At 37.9% G+C, this 16,235-nt stretch overlaps 1 protein-coding gene across 2 annotated transcripts in view; it reads right to left on the bottom strand.

Moving 5' to 3' along the window:
* negr1 (neuronal growth regulator 1) overlaps nucleotides 1–16,235 on the bottom strand; it is an 89,605-nt gene that overhangs the window by 68,243 nt on the left and 5,127 nt on the right. The window lies entirely within an intron of this gene.

Here is a 16,235-nt window from a genome sequence, read left to right as displayed (position 1 = left end):
TGTATGTAGTCCATGTATGAGGCATGTAGATTTATTGAGGTGCCACCATAACTGGGTACAATTGATGGCTAAATTGTAACGTGTGATGGTAACCATATAGCTGAGACAAATTGATCTTAGCCCTAACTTAATATTTTGTTGCACGACCTTTTGCTGCAAGCAAACAGTTTCTGTATCTTCCAGTGAGCTTTAGCCATCTGTCAAAAGGCCTTTTGGTTTACGTAACTTGCACAAACTGCGACCAATATTTATTATTTAAAGGTTACCCTCTCCAGGCTGCATGTTTTAAATCCTTTTATAACGGTTTTACAAGATTTACATGAGGGCCCATAGAAGGCCACTTTATGGTCTAGTGTAGTGTGTGTTTTGGGTAATTATCCTTCTGGATGACCCGTGAATGAGCCCAAGCATTCTAACACTGAGCAGCACATTTCTCTTAAGAATGACTTCATAGTCTTGAAAGTTTCTTTTAGTCAGAACAGATTCAAAAGACAATGTGTCACATGCTAGACGTGTAGTAGCTTTTAAGTTCTGATGGAACCTTGACCTGGTCCTTATAACTTTAATGCTCGTAGCGTTTTCAATAGGGATGTTTGATACCACTTTTATTTCAGACTGATATCGGTACGAGTACTAAATATTTAATCATTGATATCAAGTGCTGATAGCATTAAATATTTCTATCTGCCTCTCTTTATTCTTATTCTCTCATTTACAGAGAGACAAACAGAAACACATTAATGCACACACACATATTCAACATTCTATATAAAAATGCTATGCTGGACACTGTTGGTAAAATAAACACATGGCTCAACTCTAGGTGGCGAGTGTAAGATGCCGGCAACAAATGCTACCTGTCCCACAATGGACCCCCCTGCAAGTTCTGTTATTACATGCTGTCAGGTTTCGTTGAGTTAACTCCATTTTTCTAACGGCCAACTAGGCTCTTTCTTTCTGCACCACGACTGCTGTGACAAATGTTGTGACTTGTTCAACATCTCGCCAGACAACCACAAGAATCAGGGTATGACACACTACCCCAACCTGTCCCCCATGTTATCTCACAGCCATCCACAATTGTCCACGTGGCTTGAAACAAGGCTTCAATGGCCACGGGAAACAAAGGGTAAACAGCTTTATTTAAGAATCATCAAATAAAAACAAACCATGACTCTCAAAATACGAAAAAAAAATCCACTATCCACCTTTCAACTGAATTTTTTGTGACAGAAGCATGGATTGAAGTATTGCTGGAGCACATTACACCCAGGCAGAATCTGTACTTCACATTTTTCTCCATCTTGATTGACTTGTCCTTGACGTTCATTCACCGCCTGCTTGTCAGTATTGAGCATCTTTGCACTATTCCTCCAGAAATGATTACTGTTATCTCTGCCAATGTAATCCCTTATGAAGGTGTCACTTGTGTTTATACACCTCTTGACAAATACAAGTCAAAATAGGCCATTTCTGACATCTTATGGAACTGATATGTTTGTCAACGTAGCCGCTCCAATTTTATGAATGTGGCTTCAAAACTTGCAATAATTTTGTTGATTAGTGTTTGTAATTAAGACAATTGATAGTTTCCTATTGAATTTGTCACCCGTAGATTATTTTGCAATTCTTACATCAATATGAATTCAATAAAACCTTCAAAGTGTAATATTCCGACAGTTGTACAATTTGAAGTTCAAACCACATTTTCTAGAAAGAATATGCTGCAAAAAGTCATGTGTGACGTGACCAGTACTCATTAGACACAACCTCAGTGTTTTAGTTTCCTAGTCTGCATCGGCTCCTATACATGATATTTTTATAGCATAGGGGCAGTGCAGTATAAAATAATGATTACATTTAAATACAGCCTGTCATGAATCGCAATCAATTCTTTTCACACATTGTCACACTTGTTTATTGATGCATGAAGTGATTACGATGGGCAACGGGAACACAATATACTCATATAGTTAAAAAAATATAATAATATTGTATACAATGTGATAGATGTATAGAATAAAATCTCCAAAGGAGTCTGAGTAGTCAGCGGGTTTAATTAGGAGGGTAACATTCGCTGAAAGACATGAAGGTTTGTAAAAATGAATGGATCCCACAAATTAACATTTGGTAGAAAAATAAGCGAATTAAAAATGGCCTTTGCCATGGGGAGTGTGAGCAATTATCTAAGAGTAGACAATTATTCCACATAATTATCTGAATGGACTGTCCACAACACAGCTAAGTTCAAGCATAACCTTAGCATGATTCCTTTAATCAACATTTCAGCACAAGAGCCGTAATTTAGCATTATCACCTAGAGACATCGGCTTTCTTTCTAATTATCAAGCAAAAATATTTCAAACCTATAATTGTCACTTTTAGACAACTGAGTAAAGCTCCTTGAGAAAAATACCATTGCTGTTCAATTATGTCTGTATGTGTTCTGATCGTAATTGTCATGCCTTTGCAAACCAATGACGCCATATCAGTGAATGACACCGACAATTGTTAAGACACTTAGGCAAATTTGACTCATCCCAAACACTCCATATACAAAAAGGTTCTCAGAGTTTCCAGAGCTTAAAATGTCTTGTCAATACGAGCTATTGTGAAATTTAATTGACTGTCTGGCTTTTGACATTTACCTTGAATGGATGTCTATGCAAATCCACCACTACAAAGTATTGAAAAGGAAGCGTGGAACTGCATGAAGTAAGTTTGTGGTAACCTTAAGTATGGCAGATATGATATAAGTATTAAGTACCAAACACTTATTGTATTTTGACACTGCTTTAAAAAAAAACAGCATGGAAGAAGTACCATCCTGCCTCTATTATGGCGCTAATACTAACGTATTTTCCGCACTATAAGGCGCACCTAAAAACCTCCAGTTTTCTCAAAAGCCGACAGTGCGCCTTATAATCCGATGCGCCTTATATAGGGACCAACATGGAGTCGTGGATGTGGACTAACTTATTAAAGTAAGCTTTACGTGTTTATTTTGTGTGTTGATATTAACGTTTGCGCAACGTTGAGTTATTGATATATTGTTAGTGTTTCCACTATTTTGAGTGTTACTAGATTGTGATTGCATTAACGTTTGAGCAACGTTGAGTTATTTATTCTATGCGCCTTATAATCCGGTGCGCCTTATATATGAACTTTTTAAAATGGGCCATTCATTGAAGGTGCGCCTTATAATCCGGTGCGCCTTATAGTGTGGAAAATACGGTACCTCAAATTCCTCCACTGCCATGCCGCATATACACAGAAACAGAAAAAAGACAATGACAATGTTCCAAATGGAGAATTTAACGTTAGATCATCTCCCAAAAATGGGAAACTGAACTACATATGCAGACAAAATATGTAACAACAATAACAGGTAGGGAATCACTTGCCCAAATATGACAGTTGACAATGAGCTGGGAGACATCAAACAGCGACATCTCATCATGGCAGTCCATTAGAGAAAACAGTGAAACCTATTTTTCTGGACAAGCCCATGTTTAGTTGTGACAGTGGTAAAAACAGAGAAAAATCAGATTTCCTCCCCCACACACACTAAAATGATGTAGGAAATACATTTTTAAGCAACTCAAGGCATTGGCATCATATCTTCTTTATTTGCAATGGTAGTGGTATTCCCAACGTACATGTAAATGGGGTTGCAATGTTCCTAGTGACATTCCTGAACGTGTGTTTTAGCATCTGCTCGCTCAAATCGTACCACCCGTTCCGAGGTAGCTTTTTTTGCTTTGCATATTTCTGTCACTGTTTCGGATCTGGCAGGGACCACCCTGAACAGCTCAACTGGGACATCTGCTTCCCGCAGCCATCTGTGCACAGGTCTACCTAATCCCCCTCTTGCTGTCAACCTTTCTCCCTTTGCTTTCCCGGCCTTCCTTCGAATGTGTGTTTGCACAACCAGTATTTCAAACAAGTGTGGATTTGAAGTTAGATACAGAGTGTGTGATACTTACATTGACCTTCATGATGGTTTCAGTTATAGACGGAAACCTATATTCTGCCTCGTGACGTAATATCAAAGCTCTAACAGAGGTGGGATAACCCATCTGCCAAAGGGAATCCCTGGGTAGACGTGTTAAGTGTAACAATAAATATTCACGTCTCCAGCCCCTTTTGTTTAAAACAATGTCACTGGCAAACCGCCACAGGTTTAATAGCTTCACATTTGATAATTATTGTGGGATGCTCCGTTGCTGTTTAACTGCACAATTTAGGCAATATTGTTGGAGAATCTTTTTAACACGATCTGGTTGCATATACATTCCGCTGCTGCAGTTTACATTCAGCATTCGGCACACAAGTGACAGGTCAGCCTTGGCAGCAGGCCAAGCAGTGCGAGCGAAGTAAAGTGAGGGTCAAGGCCGGGTGGTGAGTAGTGACACTCTTGCCTGCTTGCCAAGAGCGCTAAGCACTTACAGATTAGTTTGTTCTGCCTTGTAAGAGTTTCAATCTGAAGTAAGGAGGAAAAACACATTTGGATAATGCTTACACAGGACTCCGGATTATACAAATTGTCAGGGTTGTTTGGCGTTCAGTCAATGACAGTTGTTAAGAATAAATAAAAATCACCTATTTTCATAACCTATTACAATATACTGTTAGAATGAAAAGAAAGTTTGTGTGCCACTGGCCTTTAATGTGATGATTTTTTAAGAGTGCCAGTAACGAGGAGGGTGTTTGTAATTGCTTTCCGGCGTGGCTTATCCACCCAGTTGATGTGTTCTGTTCATGGCACAAATGGACAATTCTTCATTGTCAAAGGACATTGGAACCCCAGCATATACCGATAGGTATGACCACATTCATCATTCTGACAAAGGAAGTAAACAATTGCCACAGAAGTTAAGTAGTTTCAGTCATCTACAAATATTGGAATAAATACTTGCCGCAAAGGCGCGGGAGGCTCCGTTGGGTGGCGTCACATATTACATGCCCTACTTATGTATTCATTCAGGGACACTCCGGGTGGAACAGTCTCTCAGTGAAATTTCCTCTAATACCATGAAGAGTAGTAAGTGGAAAAAAGTCAAGTGCCCTAAAATCGATGATAATTACTTGATGACATCTAGATGACTAAAGTAGTAGAGTAATTATTGGTAGTATGTAAAGTACACAACACAATAAAGTTGAATAATTTCAACATAAATTCTATTTAGTATTTGTATTTTATGATTTATGAATATTCGTCAATAACCGTTTTGTGATTGTGACAGTTGAGTCTAGAATAAATGGAGTAAAAAAATCTGAAGAGTAAATTGGTTTTGCAATTGGTTTAAGAACCACTATAATATTAATAAATACAGATGTTTGAGGCCCCAACTCCATAAGATAATTATCACGAGGGTGTTTAGGCCACATCCGCCCAAAATGTAAAAGACTATTTTATATGCTACCCCTCTTTGGTGCTTTCATAATTTGCATGGGTTCACAATATTTCTTGGTGTGCTGATTTGTGCTTTTAGTGATAGAGGGTTGGCTGGATACAGACATTCGATTTATGCTGCAGCTGCTTAAAATGCAGATCCTGTGTACTGGCAGAAATCAGAAAGTCTTTAGTTAAGATAATTGCCAGTGCATTTGGCAGAGATTATGTTCAGTTTAAGGTTGGTCCTATAGACAGGGTCTCTGATCAAGAGTGAATTGATCAAGTAATTGGAAGGGAACAGATTATCTTTTGAGAATTACTTAATCCCAAGTCTAAATAGTGAAACATCAGACCGATTCAATTAACGTATCTAATGGATATGTGAGGTGGTAGATTCTATGTGGGATAACGTGAGGACAAACAAGAGTCAGCAAACTATTTCTTCTTGATAGTCAACAACTTGCACAGAGACACATATTTTCTTTAATCCAGCTGGACACATAATGTGGTGCCCTGGCCTTAACACACTTGAGTCGATGTCAGTGAGGTTAAAAAAAAAAATCCAATTACTCCAGGATTGTCACTAGAGCCTTAAAGGGTTGGGAGGAAAACAAACAAAGTAGACTTCACCAAGCAAAATGATGAACAATTTTGAGTTCAAATCTTCTGTCTAGTTTTGAACTTTTGTATATTTGCCAAGTAAATTCAGGAATCTCCACTTGTATGACTAGCCAGACATGCTTGTTGGCATATTACCCCAGAAAAATCTTTCTTATTTTGTTATCAAAAAATGGGAAAATACTCACATCATTTTTTTTTTAAGAATTAAAATTAGTGTAGGTTTGTGCTACACTTCTTAAAGGAGTGCAAAATATAACCAACCTTACTTAAGTTTACTGATGCTTGCCTGCCTGGGCCAGAACAAATTTGATAACTAAATACGATGAAATAACCATGCTATTGCTTTTCTGTGTTAATATTCAATATTCAGTATTTTTAGTCATACATTGAATGGCAGAGGGCCAAAAAACATTAACTGGTGGCACCAAAACATTAACAATTAGGATTATACAAAGCTTATTACATGAAGGATTTGGCCAGGATTTTCATCCAACATGCCAGCAATAAAGGAATATAGCCTGAGAATGACGAAACAAACAGGTTCATTAACTCTGCAGCATAGAACTGCTTGTATTGTTTTAAACAGATGAAAGAATAGTATTCGAAAGATACCCGACTAAGAAGTCCTTCTCCTACATTTCCAGCCTTCTCGCTTGGATGGCTCATTGGCTACTGCGTTGAATTAGTATAAGCAGCGAGGTTTAGACTGCAATGCTTACTAATTTTTCTTTATCAATTTCTCAAACATGCCATTAGATGAAGATGGCCGCAAGGTTTGCTAAATAACCATATTAAAAGAAAACTGTGTTAATTTGGAAAGTGCCTAAAGGCAAACGTAATGGGTTTTTCCATTGACATGCTCTGGTGTAAAAGAATGAGTTTATAGCTCCTGTTTCAGATCTCAAACTATTTTCAGAAAATGCATTTACACCACACTGGACAAATATAATCACAACGGCTGAAAAATATCTAATTCTACATCAGATTTAAGAAAAAAAAAGGATGCTCTTTAGGAGTCTGAGGGGCATGTTAGGCTCTTTTTTTTTGGAGACAATAAGAGTAGTTGTAAGAGCTTAGTAGATAATTATGCGTCAAATTGTATCCACTCAGTGAAAACTTGAGCTTTATGGACTCTATTTTTAAATAAACCGTTTAGGATTGTGTGTCTAAGGCCACGATCTGATGCTTTTTGTGTTCATCTTCTGAAGGGTTCAGTTACAGAGCAAAGTAGGAAATGAGACATTTGCGCTAGTATAATGTCGTTAGCTGACTCTTGTCTCGGTGTGTCTTCTCGCTTTATAGGTAGGCAACACTGGATGAAGGCGGGTAAACGCCCATTCTGTTTGCATAACAATGAAGGGCATAAAACAATACATCTAGGCCAATGGAGTAGGTCAGACAAATCGGTTGCAAGATAGCTAGATAATGGAAACAATATAAGATAATTGCATGTTTTTATCTGTCACGGGTGAGTCGAAGTAGGACTCAATAGCAAAGACAGAGATGTTGCACTTGATCACTGATTGATTTATCCAAATGCAGACTGGGTTGTATGGAGGTTATGTCTGTGTGTATTTGAGCTTGAGATGATTTAATTATATTATCAGTAAAAAATGCAAATTTTCTTTTGCCTAACTGGATAACTGATCATTTTAAATTTATTTGATCTCATAACAGAAATCCAAAAATCCATAGCTTTTCTAACTGCCCTGATGCAGCCATTTTCCAGGTGTAAAAAAAAAAAGATCTGTTTTTCCAATGGCCATGACCTGGTGGCCTATGAATGTTCTCAAAGACAACATTTATGTGACATTTAATGTTACTGATGTTAGATGAAATATGCCATAAGTGATGTTTTAGTAAATTCACAAGGTTGCCAGTCTTTTTATAAGCTTCATAACCACTGACCTTGACAGGATGATTGGACAGCCCCACCATCCAAGAAGGTGAGCTCTGTAACCATACCATCCATCATCGGAGCACTGGAGCAAAGCCCCAGCGAAGATCTCAAACTGCAAGAGAAGCCTCACCAACTCATGGTGGACACACACATAACCAGCCTGAAGCTGGATCTTTTAGCCTTGAACGGATACAACTGGTTGTTCATTGTTAATGATTAACGACGTATGGAGTTCCATAGTGTTGTGGGAATTAGCTCTGTCAGTCAAGAACTTCCCTCCCACACGGACATATAGACTCACACCCATGGCAGCAACCCACAAGCACATTACACAAGCAGTGTGGCTTGACAGACGTGAGACGAATAATGCTCGCCCCACACTCCGAGTGCCTGCTCTTTCTGTAGTTCTGTCGTATCTCTTTTTTTTTTTTTCCTGGGCTTACTGAAATAGTCTGCGGCTTCAACGGATCACCCACCTAACAGAAAAGACCTCAATTCCCCACCAGTACACACTAACAATGGAACAGGAGTACTCCTTACAGCATGTAGGTCAGCCGTGCCTTCCATGTCTACCGGCTACAAGAAGAGGTTACAAGGGAAGGGTTCCAAACTGGGGTTTGATCGAGCTGACAAATACTGTCAAATCTGATTTCAGTTTTTTATAGTGCATATTTGCACGAGACTAGAGCAAGATTATGTCATTCCAACATCTTATTGGAATAAGTCAGGACAAGGTCGTAGTAGCCAGAATTAAAAATGTAGAAAATTATGCTTGCTTTTATACTGCAATTAAGATACACAAGCAGTGAGTGACTTACTTTGAACTAATGTCCTCAATACTGTGAGATGGATGTGGTAAACCACAGGTGTCAAACTCAAGGCCCGAGGGCCAGATACGGCCCGCCACATCATTTTATGTGGCCCGCGAAGACAAATTGTGCATCAAATTTGTGTGTCATTACTAGAATTGCAAATTGTCTTCACTTTTAATAAAATATATATACATTCTAATATTTGACCAGGTTTTACTCGTCTGATTTGAAAACAAGTTATTTGTCAGTTTGTTTTGCAGCTTTTACTGTATATAATATGAGGTGCTCATACATTTATTTGGGTTGACAGTCATAATGGCCCTCCGAAAAAAGCTATGACTACAATACGGCCCGCAAAAAAAAAAAAAAAAGAGTTCGACACCCTTGTGCTAAATCATGGGTAGGCAACTCTGGTCCTCATGTTTTCTACATCTCCCTGTTGCAACATACCTGATTTAAACAATCAGGATTGTTATCCACCTTCTGCAGACCTTGCTAAGTATAACCATTTGAATTAGGTGTGTTGCTAAACTGTCAACCACTGTGACACGTGTAACATATCACTGCAAAGAACATTAATGACTTACACCAGCACAACTCTGATGAAAAAAGTTAATTGTCAAACTCATGTGACATAAATTAGCTTCTCCCTCACATACAAACCTGTGTCACTTCAATATGCACATTGTACAAAAAGACACAATATCCTTCCTCCCTAAATCTAAGCTCTACCATTCTAGTTCTTAACTGTAAACACAAATTTGTCTAATTTTGAATATAATAAACAACTCCACTTTTACCTTAAAGACATAAACCTGGTCAACTTTAATGAAAATTGTCATTTAATGTTATGCTCTTTTCCCTCATTAGGAACATCTACAGAGAAGCAATAACACTTTATACCACCACTGGTGACCAATGTAGCCGCAAATGCCATATGGATATGACCATCGAGATAATGTTGTTGGGGATGATTTGTGTGTGATGCAATATCGCTCCAATGGAGGGATAAAAATCTAATCACGCTATTCAGCTAATGGTGATGACTGTTTTATGATGGGTGGATGTCAGGCGGTGGGAGCGTGACTCAAGAGTCATTGTGTTTGCATACCTGCTCCTGACATTACTGCCCATGCATATGTTCTAAAGGTCACATTAAGAAATAACTGCAGTACAAAAACATAATCATCACACTAAATTCTCATAGTCAGAGCTTGTGTCCCATTGTGAGGGCAGCTTCTGTGACCGTTCCTTATTACGCTAATGTATGACTCCTGCGGGAGATATTACCTTAAAGTATGTTACACATGGCCGTATCAAGCTCGAGAGCATACGGCCAATAATGAACCAAAGCACTCGTACTAAGAGGCGAAATCATACATTTTAGATCTTTCGTACATCAGAAAAATACACAAGACTATTCTGCATTTGATATGTAAATGAACTACTTACTCATTCAGGTAAAGTAAAATGGTCTCTGAAGAGTCATGCAAGACATAGAAGGAACTTTTTTTTTTTTGGTCATAATCCATGAAACATATAACAAGCTCATTTTGAATAAAAGAAATACAAATTACTTCAGTGCCTTTGATTTGGCAGCTTCAGTAAAAGGCCATTACACTTTGATGAAACACTACTTACATATGTAGTTTTATGAGGACGGTTTTGATTAAAAGAAAAAGATAAACAAAATTAAATTCCTGCAACAAAGCCAATGATGGGTTTAGTCTACAGCAACCACAGTGCCAGAGTTCATCATAATGAAAGTGCATGATACTCACTGCAATGTTTCAGCTCAGTGATGCGTGTTTAATCACTTTTGACAACAATGGCTCTCTCCGCGGCACAGAGTTTTGGCTATAAGGTTTATTTGTTTAAGGAGAATGTAATTATCGTTTAATTTTGTTTTTTTGACGAAACTCTTGGGCAGGCAAAGAAAAAAAAAACCTAGGCTCTTTGCTCCAATTACTGATATTTGCATATCGCTGTTTGTGAAATTGTTCCAGCTGTCTGAGGTCTAAGTCTCAAATCAAATAGTAAAACTGAAAATAAATTACCCAAGTCTGAACCAGAATTTTATAGGAACTCAATTTGAAATCAGTAGCTTCATGACAACCTAGTAAGACATTTTAGCACATTCCTAATAAATATCCAATGAATAAACATGATCACAATCAATTTATACATAATTTATGTTGCACTAGGCAAAGGTATTGACATTTATCAAAATTCATCCTCTAGTAAATAATAATTGACCCAATAGAAAAATTAAATAGGATCATTAATAAGCAGTCACTGTCCCAAGCTAGGTCAGTTCAAACGTTGTCTAAATTGGCTCCGCCTTTTGCCTCCTTGTGGAATAAAATGGTTGGCACTAGCCGGGAGCTGCTGTTATGATTGATGACACGTCTCCTCTGGTGCGCTCGTCACTGCTGATGTACTCTCACACCGCTTTACACTTCAGCACTAATTGGGCAACCCCACAAATTCCCTACCCTACGTATGCGAGGTCCAGCTCCGAGCAAACCACCCACGCAGACTTGTGTGAGCTACACTCTTCTGATTAAGCACTACTCGCAAGCCTGCTAAGATGTCAGCCGCATAGAGGGGTGGGTCTGTTCACCATGTAGTTCACATTAGGTGGGAAATAAGGTGGGCAGCTCTGGCTACAAATAGCTGTGTAGCACTAAAACTATCGGCTTGCTGTGCACGTACTGAATACATTACAACAAAGTTTATGAACAACAACACAGTCCAGACAAAAGGTTGGTGATATCCCAGAGGACTGTGCTCTGGTTCACAATGCCATCTGTGGATAACATTGTTCCTCCAGTCTTCAGTGAAAGTGACTCATAATCTAACCTGTGTTATGCGTATAATGCTTATGACAACAGAGAGAAGAGATGCAATTTTGATTTAATGTCTTGCTCAAGGACACATCACTGTTCCCACATTTGAACTGACAACCTTGGGATTTTTAATCCATTTAGGAATTGGAGGAGTGCTGCAGAGCAAACAGAAGGGGTGTATCCTTTCAAACGGTTTGATGAACAATACATCATGTTCATATCAGGCACATCAACGCAGGTTTTCACTGCAAATGAAGGCACTTAAAGGTTGCAAAGTTATTGGAAGGGATTCCAATAACTGAGGTGCATGTTCTCTGGTTTAAAATGAAGGGCAAAGGTTCAGAAACTGTTGATGTGAGCTGAGGCACAACAGATCGGCACATTTTGGGAGAAATGGCGTACATGATGATTACTCCTAAATCTGATTATGGTCTTTAACAAGCTGAATGAACAGCGAGTACCATTTGCAACATCATTGTATGAGCAGAAAATCTGGCAAAGTTGTTGTTGTTGAAACGTTTGGATCTGTATTAGCCTTTTCTGCTGCTGTTATCGCAATTTCAAAGCATCTCAGGGTCCCCCAGCTGAATCATTAGGACTTGTCACTTCACCAGTAGCAAAGCAAACGAGGAGAGGCTTCAATTTGTGATATCCAAAAGAAAATCTTAACAATTTCAACCGAGGAGCAGGTGGAGATGTGTGCAGAAGCTTTCGAATTCTGGCTCTCATCTGACTTTACACAAGCTCTCTTGAGGACAATCTCAGAAACATCGCTGTCCTTCCTTTGACAGGCTTGCTTGTTCATTAGCTGCTCGATGCTTTACTTTTAATGTAAAAATATTCTCAATTCGTCCTAACTCTCTCCAAAGCGACTCGTGAATAATTCATGCAACTGTACACAATCCCATTATTAATCATAAGATGATAAAAGTATATACATCTGGGGGAAAAAATTGCCAGTAAACCCCCCTGATAAATAGACGACTTGTGCATTTGAACTGATGGAAAAATAAAAGCATCCATTTGAAGTACCCTGGAGAGTCACTTCCACAGAGGCGTCTTCAAATAAAGAGTAATACAAAAAATATTTACTTAAACTACGCTACGCCTCCAGAATGTTGCATTATCGCCATACGACTCAATTTACTTACCATGAACTCAAACATTTTCCACACATTTTACATGTATAAAGTTTACGATGCCTCCTTTGTCTTCATTATTAATTTTCATTTGTTAAATTATTAATGAATTTATCATCATCCTCAGCTACAACATAACACAGAAATATAAAAAGCAAAAGCTTTCTTTTCCATCTGTATTTTGCTTTGAAACATGAAGAAACACGCATTGAGTATTACGATGAGCTTGAAAGGACTTGGCACTTAAGCGAAGCATCATGGTGAGGGAACCTTGTTACCTGTTGTCAGGACAACAACAAACTCATAAAGAAAACATAACAGCTTGTCAGAAGCCCCTTCAATGTTAATGCATTATGACGTACATTGATGTGTGATGTTTCAGGCCCTGAAGACAAAACCAAATTGCTTAGTCTACGTGGATTACATACATATATATGGAACCATTGAACCTGTTCTTGACATTCAATTTAAGAACTGCAAAAAAAATATGCTGTATTCAAACGTATGAAATACTCGGTGTCCATCTAATCATCCATTTGGTCCTGGCAATCATGTCGTTATTTTTGTCACTGGACCGAACAGTCTCAACCATATTGGACCATATTGTCACATATTCATGGAGGACTACAAAAATATGATATGTACTATTGTGAAACTGAATTCCTGAGCATTAGGACATTTCCAAATTTAAAAAGTATCTAATTGATTAATTGATATTTAAAATATGATAATTTGATACTTGATTAATTGTTGCTTCTCTACTTTAAACATATTGGCTATTAAATCACTCTGGTGAAAGGTGTCAGTTTGTCTGTGTTTGAACACTGGCTACTCACAGGCAGCTATTCACTGCTGAAGAGCTCTCAAACATACAATTTTAGGTATTTGACACTTTACTACAAATGGATATTACAAAACACTTTGTTTGCACACAGCAAGTTAGTTCAAATCCGTCACCTGTATACACCTGAATGACAGTTCGCATGTATCTAAAAAAAAAAAACGAGTCAAGTCAATGGTATCATAAATTACCACTATAAATGTAATCATTCTTAAAGTCAGGAAAAACATGCAGCTCAACAATAATAACACACAGTAAACGTTTGAATTTAAAGGTCCAACAGTTAATCAATGAATGAACAATTGATTGAATTAAAAACAGCCTTAGTATGAATAGAGCACCTGTACTGCAGATTTGCTTTCATTTTTGTGAGTATTTGGCAGGGTGATTAACTAATTGGATTGCTTTAATGATGGAAACAAAGATGACAAGCATACCCACTTCACATTGTGAGGACTACTACATTACCGAGTATGCTGGCAAGAACACAGGTGAATGTTTGAAGACAAAATAAAAATCAAAGTATCCAAGAGGAGAAGGCAGCGGGGACATTGTGTTCAAATCAAAGGCAGTGCCTGGATTTAGGTTTGTAGCAGAGAGACTTGGCCCACACAGTTGCACCAAAGACAACTGGCTGTTTTAGAAAAGACGGAAGATTCTGTGCAAGCTGGAAAAGCGATTGCATGCCTCAGGGAATTTCCATTGTGGCACCTGACTGTGTCACGCAGAATGCAGATGGATGAAACCGACTGTGTGTGTGTGTGTGTGTGTGTGTGTGTGCGTGTGCGTGTGTGTGTGTGTGTGTGTCTCTGCGTGTGTGCATACATCCACGTATTTTAATATGACTGACTAGTTGCTACATTTAGCATAATAAAATGTGATGTACAGTTCATATATTGTATCTGAGTTCAAATTTGCATAAATATGTAATCCCATGATTCATTTTAAGGATTACAAAAAAATACTAAACTTCGATACAAACATTATAATTCAGTTATAATTTATCGCCTTTTGGACCATTTAGTGTAATATCAGTTTTACATTAACAAGAAATTCAGTGAATATAATCGTGGTAGCACAGCCAGAAGTGAAAAGGAAGTTTAGTGAATCTAACAAGAATATGTTGGGTAGTTCCTAGAAAGGTTATTTGAATAGAATGACAATCTTGCTCTCTGAGTCACTGATTTAAACACATTTTGCATTCAGCATTTCCAACAACACAATACGTGATGTTGGCTACAATTTAGTGAGCTGTCATACAAGTTGTCACGGTAATCTAACATTCCCACACACCAAAATAAACATAATCTCTAAGTGTTATTTCCAAAATACAAAATTGAATTGAGTCATTCAGGGGAAAAGAAAGGTTAGCATTTACTCAACTTTAGTACTAAAGCCACTTCTCCTCATAAACAATAGCAACATTGGGTAGCTAAATCATTGGTGATATTGATTTGCCCTACTGCCTCTTTCTCCATTTGCTAGTAATTACCAATGCAGACACTTCAATTACCTTCCTCCAACAAACATTTACCACTGTAATCCATTTATTATGCAGATGACATATACTAAATAATCATTTTCAGAGTGACAGCCATTCATACTCCACAGGATAAATAACAATACATGCCCACTTTGGCTTCCATCTTTTGTAACGAAAGGGAAATGTAATTTGATGTTAAATAAAACATTGTGTGCCATTTGTTGGTGTTGTGGAAAGTCTAAGTACGCCAAGTGAAGTTGGAGATAACATCTGAATTAATACTACTGGGAAATTAATACTACTCTGAAATCAAGTAGTTATATTGCCCCCACACCACATTACAACTGACCACTCAAAAAAAATTAGGGCTCTTCAACATTACACAATCCCTTCAAAAAGAAAACTAGAATTCCTCTTTTATTCATTAAACGGTATTAGAAAACTAATGAAGGAATGAAGTCAGGCCTGGTGGATTAAAGTCAGTCTACCTTTAAAGCTCAAACCCATGATTACACCTAAAGGAGCTTGTAGTCACGGAAGTACAAAACTAGTGTTCTCTCTGGATCGTACATCCAATTTCTAATCAAATAAATAAATACTGTGCTTTCGTAGCACAGAAAATTCACTTGAGGTCTACCTGCAAAAAATGTAACATTACTCTAAATGTTACCAAAGGTTGAGAGCATACATGATCAGCATACCATGCAAAAACAGCTGCCACTACAACTGTAGTAGTCTTTTCTTGAAAGATTGGCATGTCAGCATGTTCCATCTACAACTTGCTGACATCGACTCATTTCTATTCTGTAACTTGGATTTACTGAATATTTTCAGCTTGGGTTGTGTAATATATTGTGTGAGAGAAGCACAACTAATTAGGATGAGAACCTGACGTAGGCAAAAATATTACCCCTACTGTCCCTCCGAAAAACACATCCTAAAATAGTCCTATGGAAAGACTGCCATTATATGTGAACGTACACAGTGATGCAAAAAGATCCATTTTCACCCACAAGTCATTTCTCTATTCCTTAAGACTCTTATTATTACAGTGAGGCTTACGTATAAAATATTTCTCTTAGAGGACTTGGGGAAAAAAAATCTATTAAGGAGGTAATTCACATGGGTGGTGCTAAACAATATGCTTAATTTTTGGAAAGCACAATGAATTTATGCCCCTGATGAGCCTGCA

Source organism: Syngnathus typhle, linkage group LG14 (genome assembly GCF_033458585.1).
Source record: "Syngnathus typhle isolate RoL2023-S1 ecotype Sweden linkage group LG14, RoL_Styp_1.0, whole genome shotgun sequence".
NCBI classification, from domain to species: Eukaryota; Metazoa; Chordata; class Actinopteri; order Syngnathiformes; family Syngnathidae; genus Syngnathus; species Syngnathus typhle.
This window is presented reverse-complemented; position numbering and strand designations above follow the sequence as displayed.